The sequence below is a fragment of the Pristiophorus japonicus genome, chromosome 14 (genome assembly GCF_044704955.1).
Source record: "Pristiophorus japonicus isolate sPriJap1 chromosome 14, sPriJap1.hap1, whole genome shotgun sequence".
Classification (NCBI taxonomy): Eukaryota; Metazoa; Chordata; class Chondrichthyes; family Pristiophoridae; genus Pristiophorus; species Pristiophorus japonicus.
In genome coordinates, this window is record NC_091990.1 from 77204736 (window position 1) to 77219756 (window position 15021).

At 51.1% G+C, this 15021-nt stretch overlaps 1 protein-coding gene across 1 annotated transcript in view; it reads left to right on the forward strand.

Moving 5' to 3' along the window:
- The window catches only part of LOC139279613 (mucin-2-like), a 442102-nt gene that overhangs the window by 30444 nt on the left and 396637 nt on the right, over positions 1-15021 (forward strand). The gene's annotated exons all lie outside the window — the stretch shown is intronic.

Consider the following 15021-nt stretch of genomic DNA (forward strand, 5'->3'; position numbering starts at 1 on the left):
AGCCACGTCTCTGTAATCCCAATCACATCATATTTGTTAACATCTATTTGCACAGTTAATTCATCCACCTTATTACGGATACACCTTGCATTAAGACACAAAGCCTTCAGCCTTGTTTTTTTTAACAACCTTTGTCCTTTTAGAATTTTGCTGTACAGTGGCCCTTTTGGTTCTTTGCCTTGGGTTTCTCTGCCCTCCACTTTTCCTCATCTCCTTTCTGTCTTTTGCTTCTGTCTCCATTTTGTTTCCCTCTGTCTCCCTGCATTGGTTCCCATCCCCCTCCCATATTAGTTTAACTCCTCCCCAACAGCACTAGCAAACACTCCCCCTAGGACATTGGTTCCGGTCCTGCTCAGGTGCAGACCGTCCGGTTTGTACTGGTCCCACCTCCCCCAGAACCGGTTCCAATGCCCCAGGAATTTGAATCCCTCCCTGCTGCACCACTGCTCAAGCCACGTATTCATCTGCGCTATCCTGCGATTCCTACTCTGACTAGCACGTGGCACTGGTAGCAATCCCGAGATTACTACTTTTGAGGTCCTACTTTTTAATTTAGCTCCTAGCTCCCTAAATTCGTTTCGTAGGACCTCATCCCTTTTTTTACCTATGTCGTTGGTACCAATGTGCACCACGACAACTGGCTGTTCTCCCTCCCTTTTTAGAATGTCCTGCACCCACTCCGAGACATCCTTGACCCTTGCACCAGGGAGGCAACATACCATCCTGGAGTCTCGGTTGCGGCCGCAGAAATGCCTATCTATTCCCCTTACAATTGAATCCCCTATCACTATCGCTCTCCCACTCTTTTTCCTGCCATCCTGTGCAACAGAGCCAGCCACGGTGCCATGAACTTGGCTGCTGCTGCCCTCCCCTGATGAGTCATCCCCCCAACAGTACTCAAAGCAGTGTATCTGTTTTGCAGGGGGATGACCACAGGGGACCCCTGCACTACCTTCCTTGCACTGCTCTTCCTGCTGGTCTTCCATTCCCTATCTGGCTGTGGACCCTTTCCCTGCGGTACGACCAACTCGCTACACGTGCTACACACGTTATTCTCAGCATCGTGGATGCTCCAGAGTGAATCCACCCTCAGCTCCAACTCTGCAACGCGGTCCGTCAGGAGCTGGAGACGGATACACTTCCCGCACACGTAGTCATCAGGAACACTGGTGTCGTCCCTGAGTTCCCACATGGTATAGGAGGTGCATAACACATGACCGAGCTGTCCTCCCATGACTTAACCCTTAGATAAGAAACAACAATGCTAAAGTTTACTCACTGTTATAGAAGAGAAAAAAGAAAAACTACTCACCAATCACCAGCCAATCACTTACCCCCTTGGCTGTGACGTCACTTTCTGTTTCTTTCTACTTTTTTGCCTTCTCCCTGTAGCTGCACAAGTACACCTTTTATAGGCCTCACCAACGGACCTCCTCGACGCTACTCCCGACTGCCGCCGACGCTGGGCCCCGGACTCCCTGCTGTGCCTTTTATCGGCCTCACCAACGGACCTCCTCGACGCTGCTCCCGACTGCCGCCGACGCTGGGCCCCGGACTCCCTGCTGTGCCTTTTATAGGCCTCTCCACGCACGTCCGACGTTGCTCCCGACTGCCGCCAACGCTGGGCCCCGGACTCCCTGCTGTGCCTTTTATAGGCCTCTCCATGCACCTCCTCGACGCTGCTCCCGACTGCCGCCGACGCTGGGCCCCGGACTCCCTGCTGTGCCTTTTATAGGCCTCTCTACGCACCTCCGATGCTGCTCCCGAATGCCGCCGACGCTGGGCCCCGGACTCCCCGCTGTGCCTTTTATAGGCCTCTCCACGCACCTCCGACGCTGCTCCCGACTGACGCCGATGAGGTTGAGGAGGGTCTGAGCCTGTGTTGGAGGACGAGGTTGAGGAGGGTCTGGCCCTGTGTTGGAGGACGAGGTCGAGGAGGGTCTGAGCCTGTGTTGAAGAAGAGGAGATTGAGGAGGGTCTGGCCCTGTGTTGGAGGGCGAGGTCGAGGAGGGTCTGAGCCTGTGTTGACATCAGACAGAAGGTCGACCTCAGCTGTAGAATTTATATTTGTTCCACCAGGTGACTCTCTGGGCAGGTTTGGAACATTCTTCTGGATGCTGGAAAAGGAAAGCTGAAAGGGCGACTGCATTTGCTCGGATCTGCTCCTGCGGGTTGTTGAAGAAGGACATACAGTCGGTGACGTACGAGTGGATGCTATCAGGGAAATCTTTAATAAATTGTTTTGAAATGTCCCTCAGGAACTCCGTGTAGTTCAGGGTGGGCTCCCCTCAATACTCCTCAATCTTGCAGGATGCCTCAGCTGAGCCAATAAGGGGGATGACCAAACGCAGTGTTGAGTTGCAAGACCTGGACACCTCCTTGCTGTTTCCATTCAGGTGCAACAACAAGCAAACCAGGTTCGAATGAACCCGTTGGCAGAAGTAGGATTTGGGATCTCTATTTCCGCACTTGGCTAAGATCCCCAATATGCTAAACCTTCAGCTCGCACTTTATCGCACTTAACCTCAAAGAATGGTTGGATCCCGGTGACGATTTTCAGTACTAAAGGTCTGATGGTTTTTGCTCCCAACTGATTTAAATGCTTCGAGAGACATAACAGCACTTCAAACATTAGCACCTCTTCACTTTCCATCAGACCAATCATTGCACACAGCGCTGGTCGAGAATATTTTTCTATTCTGTGAGGAGCTCCAGTTGTAACGTTGCCCAGGCCCCTGACACAGAGAAACTGGACAACCGAAGAAGTATTAAGCAGACATCGAAGCAATCTGCCCATCAAGGTGTCAGTGAGCTGCAACTGTGAAGCCAGTGGAGATTTTAAAAGTTCTCCAAAGAAGGCAGCCACTGTGACTTTCTGACACTCTTGTACAGTAAGGATGAGAGCTGCGAGCTGTACTACAATCCCAATCAGACAAGGGCCAGCGTATTGGACCATTGCTTTGGCCAACAGAATAACCCCCCTATGGGACTTGTGTACGTCCAGCATCTGGTCCCAGCCTCCACTTTCCACCATGAAATGTACCACTTGTTGATTGTTGGACTGATTCAGCAGCTCCATGAGCATCTCCACACAGTTCACACACACATCTCTGCTGCTAGATGTCTGAGGCCCAGCTGAGAATTCTCTCTGCTTCGATTTGTGATGGGGAACAAAAACCTTGGGCAGACGCACATTGACGGAGGAGCAGTGATGGAAAAGCAGGGTGCTGAATAATTGGGGGAATAATATGTTTACAGTCTTTCCTGACTCAGGTGTAGTTATCATCTCATACAAAGCACACACAGCAGCCAGGGATTCAAGAGTTGATGATTGAGTTGGGTTGTCACTGTTGGAACAGGTTCTCCTGTTCAGTGCATGAAGCAACTCCTTCATTGTACTCATGGCACATTCTGCCTCCTGTGTCAGTGATTTCCATACGTCACTGACGTACTTGTCCAAAGGAACGGGGTAAGTGAGGAGACAGGAAACAACTGTTGGTGTGTTGTATGAGGCTAGAATACTAATACTATGGAGAACAGAGAGTTTCAGCACCTCAGAAGGAACATACTGCATTAGAACTCTCAGCACGTCCAGTATTTCTGAGACCTGGTCCCGAAGTTCACTGCCACGCCTTTTAATGATGGTTTTCATGAGGACAGCGGCTGCACTGGAACAGCTGGGCTGTTGGTCGACCAGTCCTTTGAAGACCATGAAGAGCAAGTTCCCCAGCTGGTCATGGGGCAAACACTTGGATATGACCTCTGCGATCTAACTGCTCCTTGTGCTGATCCTGATTGGTGTGTTCATATGATAATTGAATGGACAGGATGATGTATAAACTGTCCACGGCCATCTACCCAATGGGTAGTATTGGGTCTGCACAGCGTGGTATCATTCGACCAATCAGAGTCCCCATGTTATTTAGTGGCACTGCATTGGTAACATTGAGCTTCTCCAAGTAACATTTTAACAGTTCTAAGGTAGTTTCCATAGCTCTCTCTCGTTCACAGTCCTTTGTTGACGTGATCCACTCTTCTACCTGCTTGAATATGGCCTGAAGACCTTCAGGGGACAGATGCTGAAGTAATATTTGCTTTAGAAGCTGTTGCAGGACAGTCATGGTTTGGATATAAAGTGTTGCCATCTCTTTGATCTTGCTATCCGTGTCATTGACCTTGTCCAGTTCTGAATGCACCAAGCGGAATGTACTGGCCAGGCAGGTTTGAATCAATTGTGAGGTGTCAGCTTGGTTTGATTCAGTGTGTAGTTGTACGAGATATATACAGGCAGTTATGGCTGCAGCAACTCTGGTGGCTCGGCCTCAATAAGGTCCTGCATGTATATCAGCAGCTCCCTTTTTCTGCTAAAGTTGAAGGGAACTCTCAGGTGATATGAATGTAGGGATCTGGCTTTTAGAGACATGGCCTTTATTAGGCTGAGCTTCAGTGTAAGATCCCTGGATTCAGTCTTTATCCCCTGCTCACTTGTAATAAACTGGCTAACAACAGCTGGCAGAATGTGGGTCTCGATTCTGGATAGAACGAATTCCACAGGTGCGTACCGTGCCATCTTCCCATTGCACAGGACCAATGTGCTCTTAGCTTTATCCAGATCCACAGCAGGCTTGTCCCTTAGAACACTGAAGAAATTATTGGTGTTCTTCCAGTTGAAATGACCAAACTCCTCCAGGCTACTGAGGGTCTCATCAAAGTGGGTCATGGCACAGAAACCAATGGCAATGGCTGCTCCCTCTCTCTCCACGCTCTCACTGTGCTGCACACTCAGTAGCACTTGATGAAGCTCCTCTATGTTCTTACTGGGGACATGACGGAGCACTGTCCCGAGTGATTTATAGAGAAAGCCTTTCTCTTGTGGGGAACGATGGTCGGTGTTAATCTGTTTACACATTTCATCACTCAGCTTCCCCATCCATTCCTCGTCGCCAATGGAATTCAGTGTTCTGGACAAGAGCAGCAATAGTTTCTCCTCCCATTCTTGTTGGGGCAGAGACTCCTCTGAATTCTCCAGTAAATGGTCTGTTAATGATGGAAGCTCCTCTTCCCACCCTGTTACTGTTGCTGGGTGGATATTGAAGCTGAGAACTAGCATTAGCCTCAGTGCAGCAGCTCCTCGGTCTCCTCCCTGATATGGGCAGCAAGACACAATGAGGAGTCGGGCCAGCAGTGCCTGGGCTTTAGGGACATTGGTATCTTCATTGTAAGTAAGGACAAGTCTTGCACTGCCAGCTTGCAATTTCTTTTTCCCCAGATGTGCTAAACAATTGCAGATTGTAGTTAAAGCCTTGGTGTACTGGATCATAGTGACATACTCCAGTAAGAATGGCCAGAGAACATCCTCCATCTTCCCTACATTGGTGACCATGAACATTACTGTTTCACATACTGTACCTAAATCTTCATCTGTGACCTGATCTGGATGATGGCTGTATGATACCAGGGTCCCTGAATCAATGGTCGCAGCACAATATCGGATGAGAAATTCGACCATTACCTTTCCTCTCTCTGGCTCAAGGTAACCTTGCTGGCCCATGGCACATATTACCTGGGCAACCAGCTTCTTCTGCTGATTACTGCTCTTGTCCAGAAGTAACGGTTTTATTGCAGCCACAATCGGAGCCTTCTTCTTCTCGAAGTGTGAGGAGACTGAACTGATGAGGTGTCTCAGTACACCCAGTGTTCCTACTCTGATTTGCTGGTCAGCATTCTCTAACTTAGGTAAGAGGAAGTTGATCAATGAGTCTGCGTAAGCCGGGGCCAGAACTGTGAAACAGCGAAGGGTCTCAGTGTGGTTCTTCACGACAAGTTGGTTATTAAAGTTAACTGAAAGACAAATCTGCTGGTGAAGATTGTTAAGCAGATTGTCCATCTGTGTTTTCAGCCCAAGACACTTCATCCCTATGGCAATATCCAGCACCCGATACAGACACTCTGTGATGGAACAATGTCCCACTTGTTTCTTGTAACGAGACAGGATGCCAGGAATTAAGTTGGGCAGCTCTTCCTCTAGTCTGTCCTTGGGCAGCAGAGAGCTGACATAACCCAGAGCTTCCAGTGTTGGGATGTTCAACTTGGAGGGCTCCTTCTCGAGCCACATCTTGAACAACAGATTGTAGACAATGTTGATCTCAGTAGTGAAAGAGTTTTTAGTCACTGTAGGGTCTGAAGTTTTCTCCATATTTACCAGATAGACCAGGATACTCTTGCTAAAGCTACCCATTGCTGAGGCGAATACAGACTTCAACTCATCCTCTTTAACTCTAATGAGAACTGGAATCATGGTCCCCAAGATAGATTTGAGAAAAGGGACCATGCCGTACACATTTTCTGCTGACATTTTGGTCAAGGTCTTCACATGTGGAAGGTGCCCTTGTTTGAAATTCTCCGTCGTCAACTGGACAACTTCATTAATAAATCTGAAGCTCATGGCAACCAGAAGATTGCACGCAGCTTCCTGGCTGTCAGCTTGTGCTCCTGTTAACGTCGTCATCCATTGTGTAGCCAAGGAGATAACTTTCTGTGCTAGTGATTGGCTAATTTGATCAAGGGTGTCCTTGATAATCTTTGTCATGCTCTCCAATACTACAACCTCCTGTGGAACTGTCAGCGTGGTGTGCTGAGACAGATAGTCATGGCAGGTCATTAACACGATTTCTGGGTGCTGACACCCCAGTGTATGGAGGGTGTTTGAGATTTTCTGCTGACAACTTTCATCTTCCTCTGCAGTCATCCTCACCAGGGCAACTGAAATGCTATACATTTTAGGAGTCTTATCCACAGCCTGAGTCTGAAAGGCTAAAATTGCTTAGTTCACTATAACAAAGATTACTAGTGCCCTCTCACTAAAGGATGTGTCCTTTCACAATTGAGACCTTGAGCTGTCTGATATATTCTAAGCAGCTCGTTCCTGATCTTTGCTCCAGGTTCTAACGACTGCTCTTCAATCTGATAATTAACCAAATACATTCTGTGTCTAATTATCAATTAAAGACTGTCTCTGTTCACTCACTCACAGTCAGAATGAAATCTCCCGTTGAATGACTGTCACTTTCCTCTCTGACTGTTCTTTCTCTCCAATGATTAGCGCTGTTCTTTTACAGTGTTCCCAATCCTCTCTCCAGTGATCTTCTCAGATTTGCATGCATTTGATGAATGCACATTTTCAAGCTCCCTCCTTGTGGCTCTCTCAAATACAAATGCACATTTTGAGCCACTTAGTTTTATTTTGTCCCCTCCTGCCTCTGGGTTGTCATGGATTTCATTCTGAAGTCACGTGATGTGACATAAAGCCTTAGTTATGATGTGGGCCCTGGGTCGTTTGCCCATATTAATCCTGCCAGCTGATTGTGACAGTTTAAGGTGGGTGGGGATTAAGGCACAGACTGGAGGTATAAACCATACTGACAAGGGACAAATGCAACCCCTGGCAGCCATGTTGGATTGTGCAGCAGCTTGTTCCAAATATCGACCCTACAATCTCACAGACTTTCAAAGTGCTTGCACCTAAATATTGAGAAATGGGTGGACAGATCTGTCGAGTCAAATTAATTCAAAATCAAAATCAAATGATCCAACATGAAATTTCAAGGATTAGAATGCCCACATCGGTAACGGTGGAAACAGAGAGTCACACTGTCCATCACCTCATCCCGGTACAGGGAGAGAGAGAGTCACACTGACAATCACCTCATCCCGGTACAGGGAGAGAGAGAGTCACACTGACCATCACCTCATCCCGCGACAGAGAGAGAGTCAAACTGACCGTCACCTCATCCCGGTACAGGGAGAGAGAGAGTCACACTGACCCTCACCTCATCCCGGGACAGGGGAAGAGTCACACTGACCATCTTCTGATCCCAGGACAGGGAGAGAGAGAGTGACACTGACCATCACCTCATCCCGGGACAGGGAGAGAGAGAGTCACACTGACCATCACTTGATCCCGGGACAGGGAGAGAGTCACACTGACCCTCACCTCATCCCGTGACAGGGAGAGAGTCATACTGACCATCACATCCCGGGACAGGGAGAGATAGTCACACTGACCATCACCTCATCCCAGGACAGAGAGAGAGTCACACTGACCATCACCTCATCCCGGGACAGGGAGAGAGTCACACTGACTATCACCTCATCCCAGGACAGGGAAAGAGAGTCACACGAACCATCACCTTATCCCGGGACAAGGAGAGAAAGATTCACACTGACCATCACCTCATCCCGGGACAGGGAGAGAGATCACACTGACTATCACTTCATCCCGGGACAGGGAGAGAGAGAGTCACACTGACCATCACCTCACACCGGGACAGAGAGAGTCACACTGACCGTCACCTCATCCCGGGACAGGGAGAGAGAGTCACACTGACCATCACTTCATCCCCGGGCCAGTGAGAGAGAATGTCACACTGATAATCACCTCATCCCGGGTCAGGGAGAGAGAGTCACACTGACCATCACCTCATCCCGGGACACAGAGAGAGTCACACTGACTATCAGCTCATCCCGGGACAGAGAGGGAGAGAGTTACACTGACCATCACCTCATCCCGGGACAGGGAGAGAGAGTCACACTGACCATCACGTCATCCCGGGACAGGGAGAGAGAGTCACACTGACCATCACCTCATCCCGGAACAGGGAGAGAGAGTCACACTGACCATCACTTCATTCCGGGACAGGGAGAGTCGCCCTGACCATCACCTCATCTCGGGAGAGGGAGAGAGAGAGAGAGTCACACTGACCATCCCCTCATCCCGGGACAGAGAGAGAGAATGACACTGACTATCACCTCATCCGAGGACAGAGAGAGAGAGAGAGAGAGAGAGTCACAATGACTATAAACTCATCCGAGGACTGAGAGAGAGAGAGAGAGTTACATTGACTATCACCTCATCCCGGGACAGAGAGAGAGAGAGAGAGAGAGTCACACTGACCATCACCTCATCCCGGTAACAGAGAGAGAGAGAGAGAGAGAGTCACACTGAGCATCACCTCATCACGGGACAGAGAGTGAGAGTCACACTGACCATCACCTCATCCCGGGACAGAGTGAGCGTCGCACTGACCATCACCTCATCTCGGGAGAGGGAGAGAGAGAGAGAGTCACACTGACCATCATCTCATCCTGGGACTGGAAGAGAGAGAGTCACACTGATCATCACCTCATCCTCGGATAGAGAGAGAGAGAGAGTCACACTGACCATCACGTCATCCCGGGACAGGGAGAGAGAGTCACACTGACCATCACCTCATTCCGGAACAGGGAGAGAGAGTCACACTGACCATCACTTCATTCCGGGACAGGGAGAGTCGCCCTGACCATCACCTCATCTCGGGAGAGGGAGAGAGAGAGAGAGTCACACTGACCATCCCCTCATCCCGGGACAGAGAGAGAGAATGACACTGACTATCACCTCATCCGAGGACAGAGAGAGAGAGAGAGAGAGTCACACTGACTATAAACTCATCCGAGGACTGAGAGAGAGAGAGAGAGTTACATTGACTATCACCTCATCCCGGGACAGAGAGAGCGAGAGAGAGAGAGTCACACTGACCATCACCTCATCCCGGTACTAGAGAGAGAGAGAGAGAGAGTCACACTGAGCATCACCTCATCACGGGACAGAGAGTGAGAGTCACACTGACCATCACCTCATCCCGGGACAGAGTGAGCGTCGCACTGACCATCACCTCATCTCGGGAGAGGGAGAGAGAGAGAGAGTCACACTGACCATCATCTCATCCTGGGACTGGAAGAGAGAGAGTCACACTGATCATCACCTCATCCTCGGATAGAGAGAGAGAGAGAGTCACACTGACCATCACGTCATCCCGGGACAGGGAGAGAGAGTCACACTGACCATCACCTCATCCCGGAACAGGGAGAGAGAGTCACACTGACCATCACTTCATTCCGGGACAGGGAGAGTCGCCCTGACCATCACCTCATCTCGGGAGAGGGAGAGAGAGAGAGAGTCACACTGACCATCCCCTCATCCCGGGACAGAGAGAGAGAATGACACTGACTATCACCTCATCCGAGGACAGAGAGAGAGAGAGAGAGAGAGAGAGTCACACTGACTATAAACTCATCCGAGGACTGAGAGAGAGAGAGAGAGTTACATTGACTATCACCTCATCCCGGGACAGAGAGAGAGAGAGAGAGAGAGAGTCACACTGACCATCACCTCATCCCGGTACCAGAGAGAGAGAGAGAGAGAGTCACACTGAGCATCACCTCATCACGGGACAGAGAGTGAGAGTCACACTGACCATCACCTCATCCCGGGACAGAGTGAGCGTCGCACTGACCATCACCTCATCTCGGGAGAGGGAGAGAGAGAGAGAGTCACACTGATCATCACCTCATCCTCGGATAGAGAGAGAGAGAGAGTCACACTGACCATCACCTCATCGCGGGACAGGGAGAGACAGTCATACTAACCATCACCTCATCCCGGGACAGAGAGAGCGTCGCACTGACCATCACCTCATCACGGGACAGGGAGAGACAGTCACACTAACCATCACCTCATCCTGGGACAGAGAGAGAGAGAGAGTCACACTGACCATCACCTCATCCCGGGACAGAGAGAGAGAGAATCACACTGACCATCACCTCATCCCGGGACAGAGAGAAAGAGAGCCACACTGACCATCAGCTCATCCCGGGACAGAGAGAGAGAGAGAGAGAGTGTCGCACTGACCATCACCTCATGCCGGGACTGAGAGAGAGAGTCACACTGACCATCACCTCATCCCGCGACCGGGAGAGAGTCACACTGACCATCACCTCATCCCAGGACAGGGAAAGAGAGTCACACTAACCATCACCTTATCCCGGGACAAGGAGAGAGATAGTCACACTGACCATCACCTCATCCCGGGACAGAGAGAGAGAGAGAGACACATTGACCATCACCTCATCCCAGGACAGGGAGAGAGAGAGACACATTGACCATCAGCTCATCCCTTGACAGGGAGAGAGAGTCACCCTAACCATCACCTCATCCCGGGACAGTGAGAGAGAGTCACACTGACCATCACCTCATTCCGGGACAGAGAGAGAATCTCACAGACCATTCACACTGACCATCACCTCATCCCGGGACAGAGAGTGAGAGTCACACTGACCATCACCTCATCCCGGAACAAAGAGAGCGTCGCACTGACCATCACCTCATCTCGGGAGAGGGAGAGAGAGACACACACTGACCATCACCTCATCCCTGGACAGGGAGAGTCACCCTGACCATCACCTCATCCCGAGACAGAGAGAGAGAGTCACACTGACCATCACATCATTCCGGCACAGAAGGAGAGTCTCACAGACCATTCACACTGACCATCACCTCATCCCGGGACAGAGAGTGAGAGTCACACTGACCATCACCTCATCCCGGAACAGAGAGAGCGTCGCACTGACCATCACCTCATCTCGGGAGAGGGAGAGAGAGAGAGAGTCACACTAACCATCACCTCATCACGGGGCAGGGAGAGAGAGAGTCACACTGACCATCATCTCATCCTGGAACAGAGAGAGAGAATGACACTGACTATCACCTCATCCTAAGACAGAGAGAGAGAGAGAGAGAGAGAGTCACACTGACCATCACCTCATCCAAGGACAGAGAGAGAGGGAGAGTCACACTGACCATCACCTCATCCTGGGACAGGGAGAGAGAGAGTCACACTGATCATCACCTCATCCTCGGATAGAGAGAGAGAGAGAGTCACACTGACCATCACCTCATCCCGGGACAGGGAGAGAGAGTCACACTGACCATCACCTCATCCCGAGACAGAGAGAAAGAGAGCCACACTGACCATCAGCTCATACCGGGATAGAGAGAGAGAGAGAGAGTCACACTGACCATCACCTCATCACGGGACAGGGAGAGAGAGTCACACTGACCATCACTTCATCCCCGGGCCAGTCAGAGAGAATGTCACACTGACCATCACCTCATCCCGGGACACAGAGAGAGTCACACTGGCCATCAGCTCATCCCGGGACAGAGAAAGAGAGTTACAATGACCATCACCTCATCCCGGGACACAGAGAGAGTCACACTGACCATCACCTCATCCAGGGACAGAGAGAGAGAGAGAGTCACACTGACCATAACCTCGTCCAAGGACAGAGAGAGAGTCACACTGACCATTACCTCATCCCGGGACAGAGAGAGCGTCGCACTGACCATCACCTCATCTCGGGAGAGGGTGAGAGAGAGAGAGTCACACTGACCCTCACCTCATCCCGGGACAGGGAGAGACAGTTCACACTAACCATCACCTCATCCCGGGACAGAGAGAGAGAGAGTCACACTGACCATCACCTCATCCCGGGACAGAGAGAGAGAGAGTCACACTGACCATCATCTCATCCCGGGACAGAGAGAAAGAGAGCCACACTGACCATCAGCTCATCACGGGACAGAGAGAGAGAGAGAGAGCCACACTGACCATCATCTCATCCCGGGACAGGGAGAGAGAGTCACACTGACCATCACCTCATCCCGGGACAGAGAGAGAGAGTCACACTGACCATCACCTCATCCCGCGACAGAGAGAGAGTCAGACTGACCATCATCTCATCCCGGGACAGGGAGCGAGAGTCACAATGACCATCACCTCATCCCGCGACAGAGAGAGAGTCACACTGACCATCACCTCATCCCTGGACAGGGAGAGAGAGTCACACTGACCATCACCTCATCACGGGGCAGAGAGAGAGAGTCACACTGACCATCATCTCATCCTGGGACAGAGAGAGAGAATGACACTGACTATCACCTCATCCTAAGACAGAGAGAGAGAGGCACACCGACCATCACCTCATCCTAGGACAGAGAGAGAGAGAGAGTCACACTGACCATCACCTCATCCTAGGACAGAGAGAGAGAGAGAGTCACACTGACCATCACCTTATCCTAGGACAGAGAGAGAGAGAGAGTCACACTGACCATCACCTCATCCCGGTACCAGAGAGAGAGAGAGAGTCACACTGAGCATCACCTCATCCCGGGACAGAGAGTGAGAGTCACACTGACCATCACCTCATCCCGGAACAGATAGAGCGTTGCACTGACCATCACCTCATCTCGGGAGAGGGAGAGAGAGAGAGAGTCACACTGACCATCATCTCATCCTGGGACAGGGAGAGAGAGAGTCACACTGATCATCACCTCATCCTCGGATAGAGATAGAGAGAGAGTCACACTGACCATCACCTCATCCCGGGACAGGGAGAGACAGTTCACACTAACCATCACCTCATCCCGGGACAGAGAGAGAGAGAGAGTCACACTGACCATCACCTCATCCCGGGACAGAGAGAGAGAGAGTCACACTGACCATCACCTCATCCCGGGACAGTGAGAAAGAGAGCCACACTGACCATCACCTCATCCCGCGACAGAGATAGAGCCACACTGACCATCACCTCATCCCGGGACAGGGAGAGAGAGTCACACTGACCATCACCTCATCCCGGAACAGAGAGAGCGTCGCACTGAGCATCACCTCATCTCGGGAGAGAGAGAGAGTCACACGAACCATCACCTCATCACGGGGCAGGGAGAGAGAGAGTCACACTGACCATCATCTCATCCTGGAACAGAGAGAGAGAATGACACTGACTATCACCTCATCCTAAGACAGAGAGAGAGAGAGAGAGAGTCACACTGACCATCACCTCATCCAAGGACAGAGAGAGAGAGAGAGAGAGTCACACTGACCATCACCTCATCCTGGGACAGGGAGAGAGAGAGTCACACTGATCATCACCTCATCCTCGGATAGAGAGAGAGAGAGAGTCACACTGACCATCACCTCAACCCGGGACAGGGAGAGAGAGTCACACTGACCATCACCTCATTCCGGCACAGAGGGAGAGTCTCACAGATCATTCACACTGACCATCACCTCATCCCGGGACAGAGAGTGAGAGTCACACTGACCACCACCTCATCCCGGAACAGAGAGAGCGTCGCACTGACCATCACCTCATCTCGGGAGAGGGGGAGAGAGAGAGAGTCACACGAACCATCACCTCATCACGGGGCAGGGAGAGAGAGAGTCATACTGACCATCATCTCATCCTGGAACAGAGAGAGAGAATGACACTGACTATCACCTCATCCTAAGACAGAGAGAGAGAGAGAGAGAGAGTCACACTGACCATCACCTCATCCAAGGACAGAGAGAGAGAGAGTCACACTGACCATCACCTCATCCCGGGACAAGGAGAGAGAGTCACACTGACCATCACCTCATCCCGGGACAGAGAGAAAGAGAGCCACACTGACCATCAGCTCATCCTGGGACAGAGAGAGAGAGAGAGAGAGTCACACTGACCATCACCTCATCCCAGTACAGAGAGAGAGACACACTGACCATCACCTCATCCCGGGACAGGGAGAGAGAGTCACACTGACCCTCACCTCATCCCGGAACAGGAGAGAGAGAGAGTCACACTGACCATCACCTCATCCCGGGACAGAGATAGCGTCGCACTGACCATCACCTCATCTCGGGAGAGGGAGAGAGAGAGAGAGAGTCACACTGACCATCACCTCATCCCGGGACAGGGAGAGACAGTTCACACTAACCATCACCTCATCCCGGGACAGAGAGAGAGAGAGTCACACTGACCATCACCTCATCCCGGGACAGGGAGAGGGAGTCACACTGACCATCACCTCATCCCGGGACAGAGAGAGAGAGTCACACTGACCATCACCTCATCCCGCGACAGAGAGAGAGTCACACTGACCATCATCTCATCCCGGGACAGGGAGAGAGAGTCACAATGACCATCACCTCATCCCGGGACAGAGAGAGAGTCACACTGACCATCACCTCACCCCGGGACAGAGAGAAAGAGAGCCATACTGACCATCAGCTCATCGCGGGACAGAGAGAGAGAGAGAGAGCCACACTGACCATCATCTCATCCCGGGACAGGGAGACAGAGTCACACTGACCATCATCTCATCCC